The sequence below is a fragment of the Mus musculus genome, chromosome 6, assembly GCF_000001635.26.
Source record: "Mus musculus strain C57BL/6J chromosome 6, GRCm38.p6 C57BL/6J".
Taxonomy (NCBI): Eukaryota; Metazoa; Chordata; class Mammalia; order Rodentia; family Muridae; genus Mus; species Mus musculus.
In genome coordinates, this window is record NC_000072.6 from 143,609,879 (window position 1) to 143,626,984 (window position 17,106).

The following is a 17,106-nucleotide window of genomic DNA, read 5'->3' on the forward strand; positions in this document are numbered from 1 at the left end:
GCTGTCTCCGGTTTCTCTGTCTCCAGGCAAGAGGAAGGCATACAGATGTGAAAGGTGCTGGAGAGACAGGGAGAAGCGCCAGGCAATGCCATGCAAACCTTGTGTGTAAGAAACAGCAAGAACACCAAGAGCTTGCAGGGCACACACGGCCTTCTGCAGCTCACCACGCTGACAAGCCCCAGACTCTGTGGAGGCTTGTGATGGAAATGAACCACAACCCATCCGTCATGGCTCCATAGTTTGAGGAGCACATGTTGGTAGATACCAAGTGGGCTTTTGCCAAACATTCAAAACCAACTCTCTAGTAACTGATGGAGACATAAGCAATTTTTTCCCCTGTGAATCCAGGACCCTGAATGAAGCATGCGGGTTGATGTCTTCCATGGCTGATTGTCTAGGGTTTCGGTAGCTGCTGTATTCAGCTTTGTTTGTTAGGATGCTGTTGTTATTTGTTTCTTCTTCTTCTTCTTCTTCTTCTTCTTCTTCTTCTTCTTCTTCTTCTTCTTCTTCTTCTTCTTCTTCTTCTTCTTCTTCTTCTCCTCCTCCTCCTCCTCCTCCTCCTCCTCCTCCTCCTCCTTCTTCTTCTTCTTCTTCTTCTTCTTCTTCTTCTTCTTCTTCTTCTTCTTCTTCTTCTTCTTCTTCTTCTTCTTCTTCTTCTTCTTCTTCTTCTTCTTCCCCTTCCCCTCCTTCTCCTTCTCCTTCTTCTTCTTCCTTTCCCCTTCCTCTTCCTCTTCTTTGTCTTCTTCCTGCTTCTGCTTCTACTTCTGCTTTGTCTTCCTCCTCCTTCTCTTCACTTTATATGGAGAACACTAGGAAATTATTAAAAAGATATGACATTCAAGTGACAAGAAGTTGGGCCGAGCTGAAGCAAGTGGATAAAAGAACACTTCAAATGAATGTTGTCATCTGCATGTGATAGCTGACTTGAACACACTGCCAGAAGACAGATTAGCAGTGAGTTTTGGGGATGAAATCCCAAGTGTGCTGCCAAGTAGACGCCTAGGCTACTGCTAACCACTGGCCAATATTTAATGTCAAGTGGTGTCCATTACTGACTCTTAACATCAGAGGCTATAGCAAAAAGATAATTGTACGTGTGCACTTGTATACACACACACACACACACACACACACACACACACCTTCTCCCCACAATGATTGCTAATTACTAGCAAAATAACTAAACAGTTTGGTTGCTTCAAGTGGCCATGAAAAGTTTCTTCTTCGTGTGACCCATTTTCTCATTTTATAAAACTGTGACTGCAAACCATTGCTACAAAGAGCCACCTCTATTACTATTATTATAGTAGAATATGATCATGTGGGAGTTCTTTTAAATATACTGGGGGTAAAGACACAGTTCCATGGTTAAGAACACTCACTGTTCTTGTAGAGTTCATGAGCTAGGGTCCCAGCACCCAAGCCAGGCAGCTTACAACTACCCCTGACTCCAGCCAGCTTCAGGGGGTTCTGATTTCTTCTGGCTTCCACACGCACCTGTCCTCACGTGCACATACCCCCTCGCAGAGGTATACACGCACATATAGTTAGAAGAAAAGTAAATCTTTAAAGCCTTTTATTAACATAACCACCCTTAGCAGTATGCGTCTTCTTTTCCTCTCCATGCTAGATGATTGAAACAGGGACTTGGAAGACCTGGACCTCTCAGGAGGTCCTACCACACACAGTCCTCAACACTGTATGGAGTTAGTGGGCGACATCAGACAGTGGCTCCCAAGCAGGCTTTTCAGTGTAGATGAGCCATGTTCTCTGAAAGCTAGAGCATGAAAATCCATGATCATTGCTGCCTCCTTGGCAACTCCCATTTTCTTTTGTGAGACAGATTCCTATAGCCCAGGCTGGCTTCAAACTCATTATTTATGTAGCCAAGGCTGGATTTAAATACCTGATCTTCCTGCATCTACCTTTCAAGCCACTGGGCCTAACTCTCTGGGGTTCTTTTTTTTTTTTTTTTAATAAGCTCTTCAAAAATTTTTTCCAGAACCAAAGAAAATTCATCTTTTTCACTTTTAAACGAGAAGTCTGGAGGTGCCCTGCTGTGTCCATTGTTATAAAATGCGGAGTCCACCAAGGCCTCAAGCAGCTCCACAATCAACCAGAGTGTTTAGGACACCACTTGGTTAGTAGGTTAAGAGACACTTTCTCTGGAAACACAGTTTTCATTATCCTTGAAATATATTTATTTATGTCTTAAATAATGAGGATTTGAAGTGTTATTATGAAAGGAGAGACACAGATTTTCTATAAATGTGTTTTTCTTGCGATAATATGTGAAATTACATTCCATGTTAAATTGCTCGAGGCAAGCAAGGTTTAATATGTATCTAAATAATTAAGCTAATTGTGTAAAAATATATTTGCAGAATTCAGCAAATGTGTTAATACATTTACATCATATTTGCCCACTTCTTCACATAACTAAAGTTTGCTTTGCGGAAACAGCCTCCCAAGTACTGAGCAGCCTCCATCCTCTTCATAGTTAGCGTCCAGTGCTTTCTGGGAAGAACGGGGACTCAAGGGGCATGGCATTAAAACATGGCTGACAGTCTGCCTCTTGCCTTCGAGCTGTTTCTTCCCTTCCTTTGTGAGCTAGCATCGTTCTCTCTTTCAACCCCTCCCTTCCTCCAGCCCTCCCCTTCCTCCAACCAGACCGCCTCATTTCTTCCTTTGAGACAGGGTCTTACTCGGTAGCCCAAGCTCGCCTTAAACTCTCTGTGTAGTTAACGCTGCTCTCAAACTCACAGCTACTGCCTTCCCAGGAGCTCGGCCCATGCTCTGACCTCTCCCAGTTCCCTTAGCTCCATCTGTCTTAGCCCAGGATCAATCTACCAACCTCCAACCCAGGAAAGCTGCTTCACCCGCTCCCTCTCAGCTTCTCATTTGCTCCTCCACGCCAACCAGCTTCGCCAAGCCTCCAGCTACCTCCCCTATCTCTCTTTCTCTGCCTTTGCTCTGCAGATGAAAAATATTCAGATGGCTTTATTATTTTAGAACTTGCCAGGTAGAATCTCCTGCCCTAACCTTATCAGCTAGCCTATAGCAGACAGTTTCCACTGGTGGCAGAGGCCGCTGGTTCTAGCTTCCCCAAGATTCACATGGTTGCTTCGTGCTTCTTCCAAAGCCGAAAAGATTCCCCCTCCCCCACGACCACCCCCACCCCCACCCCTCTCCTGAGTCTCTTTTTCCTTCCCCTGGGACCCGGAAGTCCCACCTGTCCCTTTTGTGCAGCAATTGGCTCCAGGCAACCACGAAGCAATTAGGGAATCAGCACCTCCTCCTACAGCTAGCCTCCTGCCCTAGACTTTTGAGTGCTGGGATTTTAAACTTGAGCTGCCCCACCCAGCTCTTCGGTGAATTTCAAGGTCGCATTCTTAAGTGAGGACTGCAATACTCACACTGTAACCCCGAATGACATTGTGAAAAGAAAGGCCATTGCTCAAAGCCGTGTGTCCCCTTCTCCAGTAACAGTATACACCCTAGACCACCTGCACAGGGTGGCACCACCCACAGTGGGATAGACCCTCCCACGTCAATGATTAAGAAATTGTCCCTCAGGTTGCCCACAGGCCAGTCTGATGGAGACCATTGTCCCAATATAGTTTCCTTTTCCCAGATGACCCCAATTTGTGTGAAGCTGACATTAAAACAGACCACACAAACAACTCCAAGAAGTCGGTTCTCTCCTTCTACCATGTGGGTCCTTGGGAATAGAACTCAGGTTGCTAGCATTGGCAGCAAGCACCTCTCCCTGCTGAACTGTCTTACTAACAAGGTAGAATGGAGAAAACACAGGCAAAACAGTCAAGCAGCCCACGGTATTGAGAAGAAGTGAAGGAATGAAGAGCAGTAATAAATATGAGTTACCACTCTCCTCCTCCTCTATACCACCCCAACACCTGCCTCCTTCACATAGAATAACGCATACATGAACATGATACAGTAGCTCACTTTCAGTGACCTCTTTAGGAACTCACTGCATGATAGAGGAGCCACGGGCACTATGTGGTATCAGGAACGACAGCTGTGGTCAGTCCCAGCTCGGGCTGCAAGAACAGAATGCATGTGGAATTTAGAAGGCCTAAGACTCCACACAACATGTAAAATAGCTCATGTGTATCATTAGAATTAATTACATATTAGAATAGTACTTCCTTCAATTGAGTGGATCTTCTAAAATTCCTAAAGGCCAGAAGTCCTGTGCCAGGCTCCCTTTTGTCCCCATGGTACACATGGGTTTGTTAGGGTTTCTTCAGCCTTTCCCTCCAGAATCCCACAGTAGACTGTGACTAAGTGGCATTCCTGTTTTCTGTGTTTGGGTTCTCTGGGCATTGGATGTCAAGGGCGTTTAAGCCCAGCCTGCTCTGCCAGGAGAAAATAACAGGGAAAATCAGGAAGGACCGGTAAGGTCCATGACCTTTACGCAGGGCCGGAGTACAGGCCTGCGCATGGCACCTTCCTCCCTGGGAGTGAGAGGCAGGTCTATTTCTAAAGTCATTTAGTATCTTCTGCTGAAAGGAACCATATGTCACACAATGAAATATATTCCGGGCAAGATGCACATACATCTCACAATAAACATGTATGCAAATCGTGCAAAGATTCGTTTTAGGGACAGGGATGGGCTGATGTTATCCATACCAGTTCTGTTGAATGTGTCCTGGGGCCTCTCCTCTGAAGTCAGATCTAGCTTTAGTGCCTTCCTACTCTGCCCTGACCCTTGGCAATGGCAGTTTTACACGAGAGAATGCTGAGATTTCTGTTTCGTTTTGTTTCTGGTGAAGGGCTTGTTCCTGGTCACTGAAATTTAAGTCTCAATAAATCACAATCTTGCAAAGGATTGGCACATGCCCAGCGGGCCTGGCAGATCTCTGAGTGTCTCTTGGGAGACGTTTTGGGTGGGAATGGCAGCAGGCACAGCTCCCAGGACCCAGAGCTGGGGCCTGCCCTGGTGCCCTAGAGCTGCAAGTGTTTCCCTTTAACGATTTGGAACACAGAGCTGACTCCTAATTGCAGCCCGTGCTGAAATTAGGATGCTTTTGGAAATGCATCTTTGCAAGGGTCCTGCTGCCTAAACGAGTCTCCGTTGCAGGTGACGGGGAAGAAGAGGCGCGTGGGGTCCCAATCATGTTGTGCTGGCTGCAAATCAACATGAAAATTCAGAAATCAGTGCAGCTCAGTGCAGCCCAGGAAATTCCATTCAGGGAGTGGAAGGTTCTGGCTGCGTGGTGCTGTCCCCTTTAATTGTCCCCTGCTCTGTCTGTTGCTTCCTATCACGCATCCTTCTGAAAAGCCATATTGGCACAAATACACATTTAGGATTTGATTACAAAGTTCCCTCCATTTACATGTACAAGACAGAGCCTACTGTGACAGATTAGTGCTCCTAAAGTTTGGGAGGGAGGCTAAACAAAGTGTTACTTTCACAATGATGGAAATCTTCAGGAAGATCTAGTAAATCACAAAGAGCTCCGTGATGCTGCTACCTGTGGGCTGGATGCGTCCTGCAAGCTGACAAGAGGCTGCACTGCCGATTGTCCTACCTTTCCTGCCAGACCACCCCAGCTGTGGTACATACCACAGCATTCTTCAGGCATTCCAAAGAAGAGCAGCCTGAGGCCCGCCTGTGTGAGCCACCTCAACAATCCTGGAAGCTGTTGAAGCTGGGGCAGAGGCCGATCAAGTCAACTGTTGTGCAAGGCCAGGGCTGAGACGGAACTCCAGGACCTCATGAAACAATTCTGGGTGTGGTGGTTGCTGCTCATCAGCATAGCGCATGTGGATCCGTGGGACTTGCAGGAGAGCCTCAGTTCCTGGAAGAGAGACCTTGACTCAAAACTCAAGGAAGATGGTGCCCAAGGAATGACACCCAAAATGCTCCTCTGGCTTCCACATGTACCCTCATATATGCACAACTATATATACCCACAAACACACACACACACACACATGCACACACACATACCTGTTATAAACAGCATATAAAAATACCATTTCTGAGGCGATTCTGCCGTGCCCAACTTAGTACATTCACACACGTATACATTCATACATGCACAGTAACACATGCATGTGCATGCATACGTGCACATAGACTGAGATGATAGCTAACAGCCAAAGCCCTCCCTCACCCACATTGCCTCTTCCCTGCCTTTCCTCTTCCCGTGAATGCCCACTCGGCCCAGATCCCCAGTGCTTCCTCCCACTGGAAGGGCCTCAAGCGGCCTCTGAGCCTCTCCCACCACAGTGGTCTTCTGCTTCTCTTTAACTCCTCTAACAAATGTCTGGGCTGCATCTTGCCATCCGGTCAGACTCAGCTCTCTTTTGTGGAGCGCATCGGTGTTAGCTTGTGCTTACTGAACCCCAGTCTCACATTAAGAGCTTCTGTCTACGGACTTGAGGAGGGAGACCTATCCCTACCCTGAGAAAATCTCCACCTCCACTAAGCTTTAAGGCCCAGGCTTCCATGTGTCTGTTTTCCTTGTTGCTTTTGTGGATAGATGGACAAATTAATTGAGGCTTTTGCTAGTTGTGGAAGTCAAAGGAGGAGACTTTGTACTGCATTTTATGTGAGGGACTGCGGTGAATGAAAGATCTAAACAATGGACATGATACTAGGACATTTTCACTGCATTGGCTGAGGCCCCAAGATGGCGGGGGAGGCCAGCGCTACTCTCTCTGGCACTTTCAGCACCTTCTATAAACAGTGTCATGGAGCATTCTGGGAAAAAGAACATTTCATCCTGGTGTGTCAGCACTGGGTCAGCTGAAGGAAACTCTGTTGTCAGGGTTAGATGACTCTTCCTTTACTGGCCTGTAAGGAGATGAGAGCTGATAACGTGTTGCAGGCTGTCTGTGGTGACTGTGGGAGAGTTTATGTCCTGTTGCTTCGTGTATTTTCTGTAGTGTAGAATTTCCTCCCATGAGCAGTGGCTACATATGATCCATGCATGAAGCAACATTAGGACTCTGGGAATTATTTATCTTGTTATGACTTCATGGGTACACTTAGTCTGCAAATTTGGGGTCATTTCTGCTGGTGGCTAAGTTGTGTGTCACTGACACATGGTGCTGTGTATTAAAAATGCATGGTGGTGAGTTATTCTTGGTGCTGAGTTGTTTACCAGCAACTCGGTTACATAACGCTAGTGCTTGGTGTCGAGTTGTGAGTGTCTAGTACTTGGTACTGAGTATTATATCACTAGTGCTTAGTGTTGAGTTGTATAGACCTAGTGTTGTTCTGAGTTGTATGTTTGTAGTACTTGGTGTTGAGTTGTGTGTCTCTAGTGCTGTGTGTTGAGTTTCCCGTCTCTAGTGCTTGGTGCTGACTTGTGTGTCTCTAGTGCTGTGTGTCTCTAGTGCTTTATGTCGAGTTGTGTGTCTCTAGTGCTTGGTGCTGAGTTGTGTGTTTCTCATGCTAGATATTGGGCATCAGTAAGGCTGGGTGCTGAACCAACAGGAAACAGGTTGAGAGAAGAAGAGGGAATTATTGTCCACACATGAGAGATGTGTCTTCTACTATAAAGTAAATTTGTTACAGAGCACAGATGCAGGCCTAGACCTTGAGCGTTCTGGTGGAGACCTGAGCAGGCTGAGTGGGACAGGTATTAAAATCACAGTCTGCCCCCCCCCTCACCCCATCCCCCAGATGGCTGCCTCACAAAGTAGATTTACTTTCAGTGAACACTGAGCAGGCTTTTCAACCCCTCTCTGCCCCCATGGAGTCCCCTACAAAGTCAGGGAAAGTGACAAAGTACAGATGAAGTCACTCATCTGGGGGGACCTAGTCCTCTTGTCATCCAGAAGACCCAGTCCTCTGGTCATCCGTGGGCTGTGTGTGACTCAGTCCCCCCACCCTGTGCTCAGAAGCCCACTGGGATCGCAGGAGACCGAGACCAAACTGAATCTTTATTTCCATTCACTAGCTGTGATTAAATCACTCATAAAGATGTCTTAGAATGCCAACAAGCTCAGACCACACCACTCAGCCCCTCGTAGCAGTCTTAGGTCATGTTCCTGTGGGGTGCTAAAGAGACAGAGGTCCACAGGACCCTTCCATTTTTATTAAATCTGTATGTCTGAGGGCATTGGGGGGTCTGCAGTGAGGGCAGTGAAGATTTTTTGGAAGTTGTAAATTATGGAACAGAAATGAGAAACTAGATGCTGAGAACCTAACAGAATGTGATTCTCTGCTGATGTGGGTAAGTCAGGAGTTGTGGCTAGTTATGTAAAAAGTCCAATTGTCTTTACTGTTTAGAATATAGCCACATTTAAGGGGAGGATACTGCACACACACACACACACACACACATGCACGCACACGAACACACACATGTAGGTGTCTGTGAGTGTGCATGTGAGTGTGCATATTTGAAGGTTAGATACACACTGCAAACTTCGAATATAACCTAGATTTTAGGAGGGGAGGATCTTAAATCATAAATTAATTTCTATAGAGCTTGAATATCTTTAGAATACATGGCTTTGATTGTTAGCTATTTCAGATGTGGAAGTCTCAGAAGATGGCTTAGTGGGGACAACACTTGTGGCACAAACATAAGGACTTGAGTTTCTCAGGGCTTGGCATTGTGGCCCTCAGCTGTGAACCTGGACTGGGATTGTTTGGGAAAGGGAACAGGCGGCTCCCAGAGGCTTGCTGGCCAGTCGGTGTCAGCAAGACAGTGAGCGTCCAGGGTGGAAAGACCCTGGACGAGTTGCTTTTTGCTGCCGAGGTAAATACCATGGCCCCTCAAACAAGTTATAGACGAAAGTGTTTATGTAGGGTTATAAAGGGAAAGAGTGTAGTGTCTGGGAGGCCCAGCAGGCTGCGAACAGGAAGCTGAGCAGTCGTGTTTTCATCCACACCAGAAATGTGAGGCAATAGGAAGTGGGTGAGGCTGTAAGCTCTCAAAGCCCACCCGAAATGACACACTTCCTCCAGCAATGTTCCATTTAATGAAGGTTCTATAACCTCCCCAAAGAGATCTGGATGCCAGACGTGGGGATGCAATTATCTTTTGCTGGTGGCTGGGCTCTGTAGCCGAATAAGAACATTAACTTTTGTGTTTTTTCAATCAGGAGTAACATCCTCTTCCCACTGGATCGTAACAGACAGCGAGGAGGCAACCTCCTGTCCTTTCGGTTCTAAAGTATTTCCACGGACTGAATCTGTTTCTGCTCGAAGTGCTTGGGATGCTCTCTACTGCCTGGACTGGACTTTGGCTTATCCATAGACAGACAAAAATGTCCAGGTAGAATTTCACAGGGGAGGAGGTTCCTGCAGAAGGGTGGAATGGACCGAGTCACAGGCTTACTGGGAAATATGTGGCTACAGCCAGTGACACTTTAGGAGGCAGGGAAAATTTAACCGGAAGAGTGACTTAAATGAGATTTTCTCAGATAGTCAAATACAGAGCTAAAATTTGGAGGTTCTTCTTAATACACTTAAATAAAAAGGAGATGTGCTTTTCAAGTTTAGAGACTACTGGAAACGAGAAAGAGACCGAGAGATTTTGGCTATTTGTGAGAGTGTTGCTATATGTGTATTTTTAATGGGAGTTTTAAGTTCTGTTTAGTAGCCTGTATTGAAAGAATACTGTGTATCTGGCACCAAATGAAAGATAACTGGCCTGTTTCTATTCCTAGTAATAAGACATAGACATACCTCTGTCACTGATCACCAGATATACCTGAAGAGGTAACAACCAACAGTCAAATGTGATCGAACCTGATGCTAAAAAGAATCTGAGAGTTTACCATTCTAGTTTCCAGAACATCCCTTGAATGTTAAGGTTTCTGCTGCTTATAAATGTAGACCTGGCATCATGACATAATAGCATTGGGGAGTCCCTGATCCATTCTTTCTTCCCCAGTCCTTGGGGAATTGGTAATTTATCCATTAAGTGATACCTTCATTTGACCATTGAGAGAAACAATGCTAACACCATCAAAGTTCTGGGGAACTAATTGAAATTATATGTGTAAAGCATTCTGAATGGAAAAGCATGTGATAATATGAAGTAGGCACATGTATTTTCAAGTGGACAGACTTATGCTATGTGAAAGGATTCTTGCAGAATTTTCTATTCACAGGGTGTCAGAAGTGTTCCAGTCTGCAGCATAAATATGGTAATCGGAAGTAGATGGCCATCGTCTGTGACATTTTTGTAGAGGTTCATTGTATGGACCTCTAATTCCAACTGTGTGGAGTTAGGAGAAAACTTTGATTAGAACAATGGATCTGAGATCCTTTCAGGAGACATCAAAACACATCAAGTCCATAATGCCCAGCGACACCAATGTCTAAATTATAAAATTAATCTACAACATTTTCAGAATTCAAAGTGGAGTCTCAGGCACCTCATGCCTCTCCTAGAGCTACTTAGGATGGGGAACTGCTGGGACAAGGAGAAAGGTGGGGATGCCCATCTGCCAGCAGGACATGGAGGTGGACCAAAGAACACGCTTCTCATTTTCTGTGTTAGACCTGCAAGTCTGCCCAAGGCTCCTGTCTCTTTGAAAGTGGCTTTGACCACACAGAGGATCTCTTGGTTCTGGTACCAGGGTCTTCTCTCATATCATAAATTTCTTCATATGCCCTTCCCATATGAGCTTCTGTTTGTATTCTGACGAGACACCATCTAGATCTTGGTCCCTCACTAGGTGTGACCATAGAGAACAACATGCAGGAAGCAGTATCATGCCAGGAGGCAAAAAAATGAGGAGTCTGCATCAGTCACGTTTCTGTTGCTGTGAAAGAATACCATGACCAAAAGCAACGTAAGGAGAGTTTTAACTTGGCTTTCAGTTCCAGAAAGCTAGAGTCTGTCATGGCTGGGGCAGCACAGCATGGCAGCAGGAACAGGAAGCTGGTTCCATCATGCTATGACTACACACAGGAAGCAGAGACAGAGCAGGAAGTGGGATAGGGCTCTATAGTCCTCAGATCAGACCCCAGTGACATACTTCTCCCAGCAAGGCTCCACCTCATTGAGATTTTACAAGTTCCCCAAACAGCACCAAATGAGTACCAAGTGTTCAATCAAATACATGAGCCTGTGGGGGAACCTTCCACTGAAACCACCACAGACTTTTTCCTGGGGAACACCTTAAGACGTGGTGTAAGGACCTCCCTGGCTTTTGGAAGGGATCTTGAGTTTTTTCCTTTGGATGATCTTTCAGTGCCTGCCTTCCCCACTCTTGCACCGAGAGATGTTATTGACTGGCTTTGTTTTCCATTCTGTGGAGAGGAAGCCCTCCATTATTGTCCTAATGACTTGCATGTGAAATGTTCCCCAGGGGCTGATTGGTGAAGTTCATGTTTTATATATGCCTCATTCAAATAGGCTGGAGATAATTTTAAACACCATTATTACAGCACCTGCACTCTGACTGGTCTGTCACACGAGGTCAGAGATGGGATTTTGAGTCATTACTGTTCAAAGAACTGAGGGGTGCTGGAACATTGCGGATTTTCAGATTAGGAATGCTTATGGCTGAGATGAGGACCAAGCTCAGTGAAGGGTGGTTTGAGATTCTAAGTGATGCCTTTCAAAGTTCTGTTCAGTTATGCCCTGTAGACGTCACCTAGCTCTTCTTTCATCATCTGGGGTCAGAGATTAAGTTTTAAGATGAACAGTGATGGCTGTGGCATCTTTGCTGTGAGCTACACACACACACACACACACACACACACACACACACATACACACACATACACACACACACATACACACACACACATACACACGTACACACACACACACACACACACACACACACACACACACACACACACACGTAAAACTCGTTGTTTATAATATAAGATTATCAACAGAACCCAAAAGTATACTTTTCATCCTACAAACTGGGCATCCACCCTCCCTCTTCCCTCCCATCCTGGGCTCCTTCCTTGCTTTGGTTACATACTGACATGTCACTCATGTTTTTCTTGTTCTGTCAGAGACCAAGTTTGCTTATTGGACAATATACTGAGTCTCTTCTACTAATAACTCTGATAAGTGACATTTAAAAGCTAATCTTTTTACAGGCAAAATAATTAATATACTCTATCAAACATCCTGGGTTATAGAATAAGGGCTTCCATTCTGGAAAATTCAGGGGGATTTTCAAAGAAGAAACAGTGGTCATGGCACTATGAACTATGTCATTTCTCTTTTACATAGGGGAATCACCCATAGTCACTTCTCTCCCCCCACAATATTAGATTCAGGAACTGAATTCAGATCACCAGTCCTGGCAGCAAACACCTTTACCCATCTGGGCCACTTTGCCCACCCTTCATTAGCTCTTAAATGACACATCCCATCAAAATTATCAAGCTATTAGAAACAGACTAGATTTTCATTTTGGCCCAAAGAATTCTGAATAGCAGTTTTACAAAACACACACACACACACACACACACACACACACACACACACACACACACACAATTGGCAGAACAGATTGCAGAAATTATAACTAAGCTAGAGGACATTTTCTATTTCTAGAATAAAACATTGCTTGTATCCAAGGTGCATTGTTGTTTTGGATTTGGGCTCTCTTTCCACGGAAGCCTGGGATTTCATGTTTCATCTCAGCCTGTGAGGAGAGCAGTTAGGGGCTAGGCTAACCCACGAGTCAGACTGTCTGGATGAAGTCTAAAGGGATGTGAACCTTCTGGGGCCTGGGATGAGCTCTACACTCAGGTCATCCTGACCTGGGACGGAGACACCAAATTCCTCAGAAAAGCTGTTTCCTTTGGGGGATCAAGAGACAGTTGGAACTAGGAGGCTCCAGAGAACCCACGGATGAACCCTTTATTTTACAACTGGGGAAACTGAAAGAGAGAAGGAGAAGTTGTTCATCTGTGGACCCCGTGTCCATGTATTCAGACTTCTGTGCCCTCTTTTAGAGACCAGCGAACTTTCCCTGTCTGAGTTATATCTTTGGTTGGCTCTCCATTGTGTCCCAGTCAGCGTTCCAGCACCAGATGACTTGGAAACAGACCCCACCCACTAGGAATCTGTCTCTGACTCAGGGCCTGGTTTTCATCAGGGACATTTGCAGTTCCCATTCTTACAAAGGTTAAGTTTTCTCTGAATCTTGGTGTCTCTTCTAGTTTGCTTACTATTGCTGTGATAATATGCCTTGGCCAAAAGCAGCCCAGGAGAGAAGAATTCTGTTATCTTCTACTTCCAGGTCACAATCCTTAGTGAGAAGAAGCCAAGAGCAGAGAGAGCACATACATTCCTGCTTGCTAACTGGGTCTCTCTCATCTAGCTGACTTCTGTCTGATATAATTCAGGGTTCCCTGCTTAGGGAATGGTGTCACCATGATGGGCTGTATGACTTTCTATGTTGATTTACACCCAAGGCTGTCCCCTGCAGAGAAGTACACAGGCCAACCTGATCTATATGTTTTCCTACCTCAGGACAAGTTACAGAAGTAAGTTCTCTGCTTCCTGGGTCCCAGGAATCCAACTCAGGTCCTCTGGCTTGGCAGCAAGCAACTTTATCCGCTGAATCATCTAGCTAACCATAGACCTCACCTCTTGAATGTCAAAATGCCTTGGTGCTAACACCCTTTCAGCACATGAGTCTCTGAAGAAGAGCTCAAATCAGCAATAGCATATGGGAAACAAAGCTTATCAGTAGTTATTAATGTATATACCGTTAAGTAGAAGTAACTATGCTGATCACTGGTGATGTCATCCATGCATTTACTCATAGGCTGTTTCTCAGCACCATAGTCTATCCCAAGTACCACATATTGTCTTGGGAAAGCAATACACCCAGCTCTTGTGTTTATCAAGAATAGGCAGTTAAAATATGTCTACCCTTAAGGATTAAAATACATTTCTTCTCTTAATACTCATTTTAACTCTTTTACTACTTCTTAAAGTCAAGATAAGCTTGTTATTTTAATATGTAGACATATTATTAATCTTTTAAAATGTTTATTAAAAATTAGTAGTTTATTTAAAATTGAACCACTAGGGCTGCTGAGATGGCTCAGCAGTTAACACTGGCTGCTCTTCCAGAGGTTCTGAGTTCAATTCCCAGCAACCTCTCGACTGTCTATAAAGGGATCTGATGCCCCTTCTGGCCTGTAGGTGTACATCCAGACAGAGCATGCCTACATTTAAATAAATACATACATAAGTAAATTTTTCAAAATTGGATCACTACCTGGGTGGTGGTGGCAGCCCATGCCTTTCATCCCGACACTCAGGAGGCAGAGACAGGCAGACCTCTGTGAGTTCAAGGCCAACCTGGTCTACAAAGCAAGTTCCAGGATAGCCAGGGCTGTTACACAGAGGGAAAAAATATTGATGTATCAGGCTGTATAAATTTGTAATCTAAGCTACTCTGGAGGCTGAGGCAGGAAGAGCTTATGTTCAGGGCCAGCTTAGGCAACTTAGAGATAACCTATCTCAAAAACAGAAAATACAAATGGGAAGGGAAGTGCAGCTTAGAGTTCTTGCCTGGTACATGCCACATCCTACATGCAACTGGGGACCTAGAAAACAACATGCGAAAGAAACTGTCTTAGGTTTCTATTCCTGCACAAACATCACGACCAAGAAACACGTTAGGGGGGAAAGGGTTTATTCAGCTTACACTTCCATAGTGCTAATCATCACCAAAGGAAGTCAGGACTGGAATTCAAGCAGGTCAGGAAGCAGGAGCTTATACAGAGGCCATGGAGGGATGTTCTTTACTGGCTTGCTTCCCCTGGCTTGCTCAGCTTGCTCTCTTATAGAACCAAGAATACCAGCCCAGAGATGGTCCCACCCACAAGGGGCCCTTCCCCCCTTGATCACTAATTGAGAAAATGCCCCACAGCTGGATCTCAGGGAGGCACATCCCCAACGGACGCTCCTTTCTCTATGATAACTCCAGTCTGTATCCAGTTGACACATAAAATCAGCCAGTACAGAAACAAAGAAGAACTTGGTGATTGAGATTTAAGAATACAGCACACATACAGATACGCTCAGTATCATGAGCCAACAGAGCAATGCAAAATAAATAAGATCGTAATGCACTTCCTTCAGCAAGTGGGCAAAAATGTCACAATTAAAACAGACAAATCCTACTATCTGTGTGGCTTAGAAACCAGGAGAAACTCATTTATTGCTGGCAACATAGTACAACATAGTCCCTAAGTTATAACTGTCTTAAGGAATCGCTTGAAGGAATCTAGTACACACAGATACACACTATCCTACGTGTCACAGAAATTCCACTTCTGATTATGTATTCCAGAAAAATAAGTGCTTATGTTTTACCCAGAGATAAATAGAAGAATGTTTATGTTAACATTATTAACAACAGCAAATGTCTGGAAATAATCCAAATATAATAAAATATAAATACATTAAAATACAATAAACAAATCGTATTACATGTAAACCATCTAAAGCTGAATAAGAATGAAAATTAACGAATACATTAAACAACAATGAGATCTGTGTGCCTTATGCTGAGTGAAAAAAATTAGGATACTACAAAGTATTTGATTTATATCCAGGAGCAGATTAAACAGGTTTAGGGGGCTAGAGATGACAGTATTGAAGCAAACAGACAAGAGTGGGGGGAGATGCTCAGGATCCTGACAGAGACTGTGCAGATAGCTTATGTAAGTATATATTAAGACGTACAATAAATATATTCTTTACAGTGTGCAAGTTGAATCTTGATTTAAAAATAAATGTAAATGTGCTCTTAACATTTGGAAAAGTGCTTGCCATTCATGAACAAGGATCTGAGTTCAGAGCCCCAGAAGCCGTATAAAATGCAGGGCATGGAGGTGCACCCCTGTTATTTCAGAGCTGGCAGGGAGTTGGAGTCCCTGAGGTTTGCTGCCTGTCCAGTTCAGCTAACTGGTGAGCAGCAAGCTCACTGAGAAACACTGGCTTGAAAAGAAGTATGGGGAGCTACTGAAAATGATACTCGGAATCAACTTCTGGCCTTCACATGCATGCTCACGCACAGACGCATGCATGTGTGTGTGTGTGCTTGCGTGTCAATGGTCAGACCTACAATTGGCCCCTCATTGGAATCAATGCCTAATGTTCCCCAACTTGTTTATGAAGTCTCCTGTCTTCTCTTTAAAGACATCAGCAAAAGCCCTTTAATATTTCTTGTGCTGTCAGATTTATGGGGCTAGGGAAGGGAGTTGAAACTTCACACCAAAAAGTAGCATAGAGGCCAAGGTGATTCTCAAATAGATACCGGAAATGAACAGTGAGTCTGTGTGCAGAGAAGCCCCTCCCCCCGGAAATGAACAGCATGTCCGTGTGCAGAGAAGCCCTCTCTCCCCACGTGCTAAGCTTAGCTCAAGAGGACATGGGGTTTTATCATTATAACAACAAACCATAATTTAGTTTGCATGCGATTCTTAACTAATCTCATAAGAGTGCTGTGTTATATGTCTGGTCTTAGGCTAATTATCCTCAGATCAGTCATCATGGAAGGCTCTGAGAATTTGTATCACAACTCTTGGAAGAATTAATGTCTCCTTTGGGTGTGGAAGAACAAGGGCTTTAATCGTTCACAAGCCTTTTCTCACCTTTAAATGTGTTATGGATTCAAAATGTATTTCTCGGCAGAAAACTCTAGATTTTTGGCTCACAATGTAAAAAACCCATGTGTCCCACCCCAGCAACTGATAGCTTTTCAAGCTATTAATAGTCTGATCCCTGTATACTTGGTTCTCTGATATTTTTAGAGTCTGTATTTGAGTGTAATAAAATCGTTCCTCTTTCTTCTTAAAAAAAAAAAAAGTAATTATTGAGACCAGATTCTGCCAACAACAACTTTCAGAATAAAATAATAGTGTGCTATGGTTAAAAACCACACTATCATCAGGTTTGCATTGTTACAGCGACAAGTATTTTTAGTGGTTTATTTCATGAAAACAGGGCGTTCTGTGTAGGCCATCATTACATTAGTTTATGTTTACTGCACTTTCCTTAAAATCGCCCCTGTAGGGGGTACAAAATGCATGCATTCTTTCAATAGGGACTGTAGCTCACTAGAAAGTCAAATCAAGAGAAAACCACTTCAGGAAATGATTAC

The 17,106-nt window shown here is 44.4% G+C and overlaps 1 long non-coding RNA gene across 1 annotated transcript in view; it reads right to left on the reverse strand.

The window, feature by feature from the left end:
* Nucleotides 1–17,106, reverse strand: part of 1700060C16Rik (RIKEN cDNA 1700060C16 gene) — a 57,936-nt gene that overhangs the window by 16,526 nt on the left and 24,304 nt on the right. The window contains exons 3-4 of the long non-coding RNA NR_045732.1: nucleotides 5,597–5,831; nucleotides 3,996–4,064 (exon numbers count right to left, since the gene is read on the reverse strand). This is a non-coding gene — a long non-coding RNA (RIKEN cDNA 1700060C16 gene). The remainder of the gene's footprint in view (nucleotides 1–3,995; nucleotides 4,065–5,596; nucleotides 5,832–17,106) is intronic.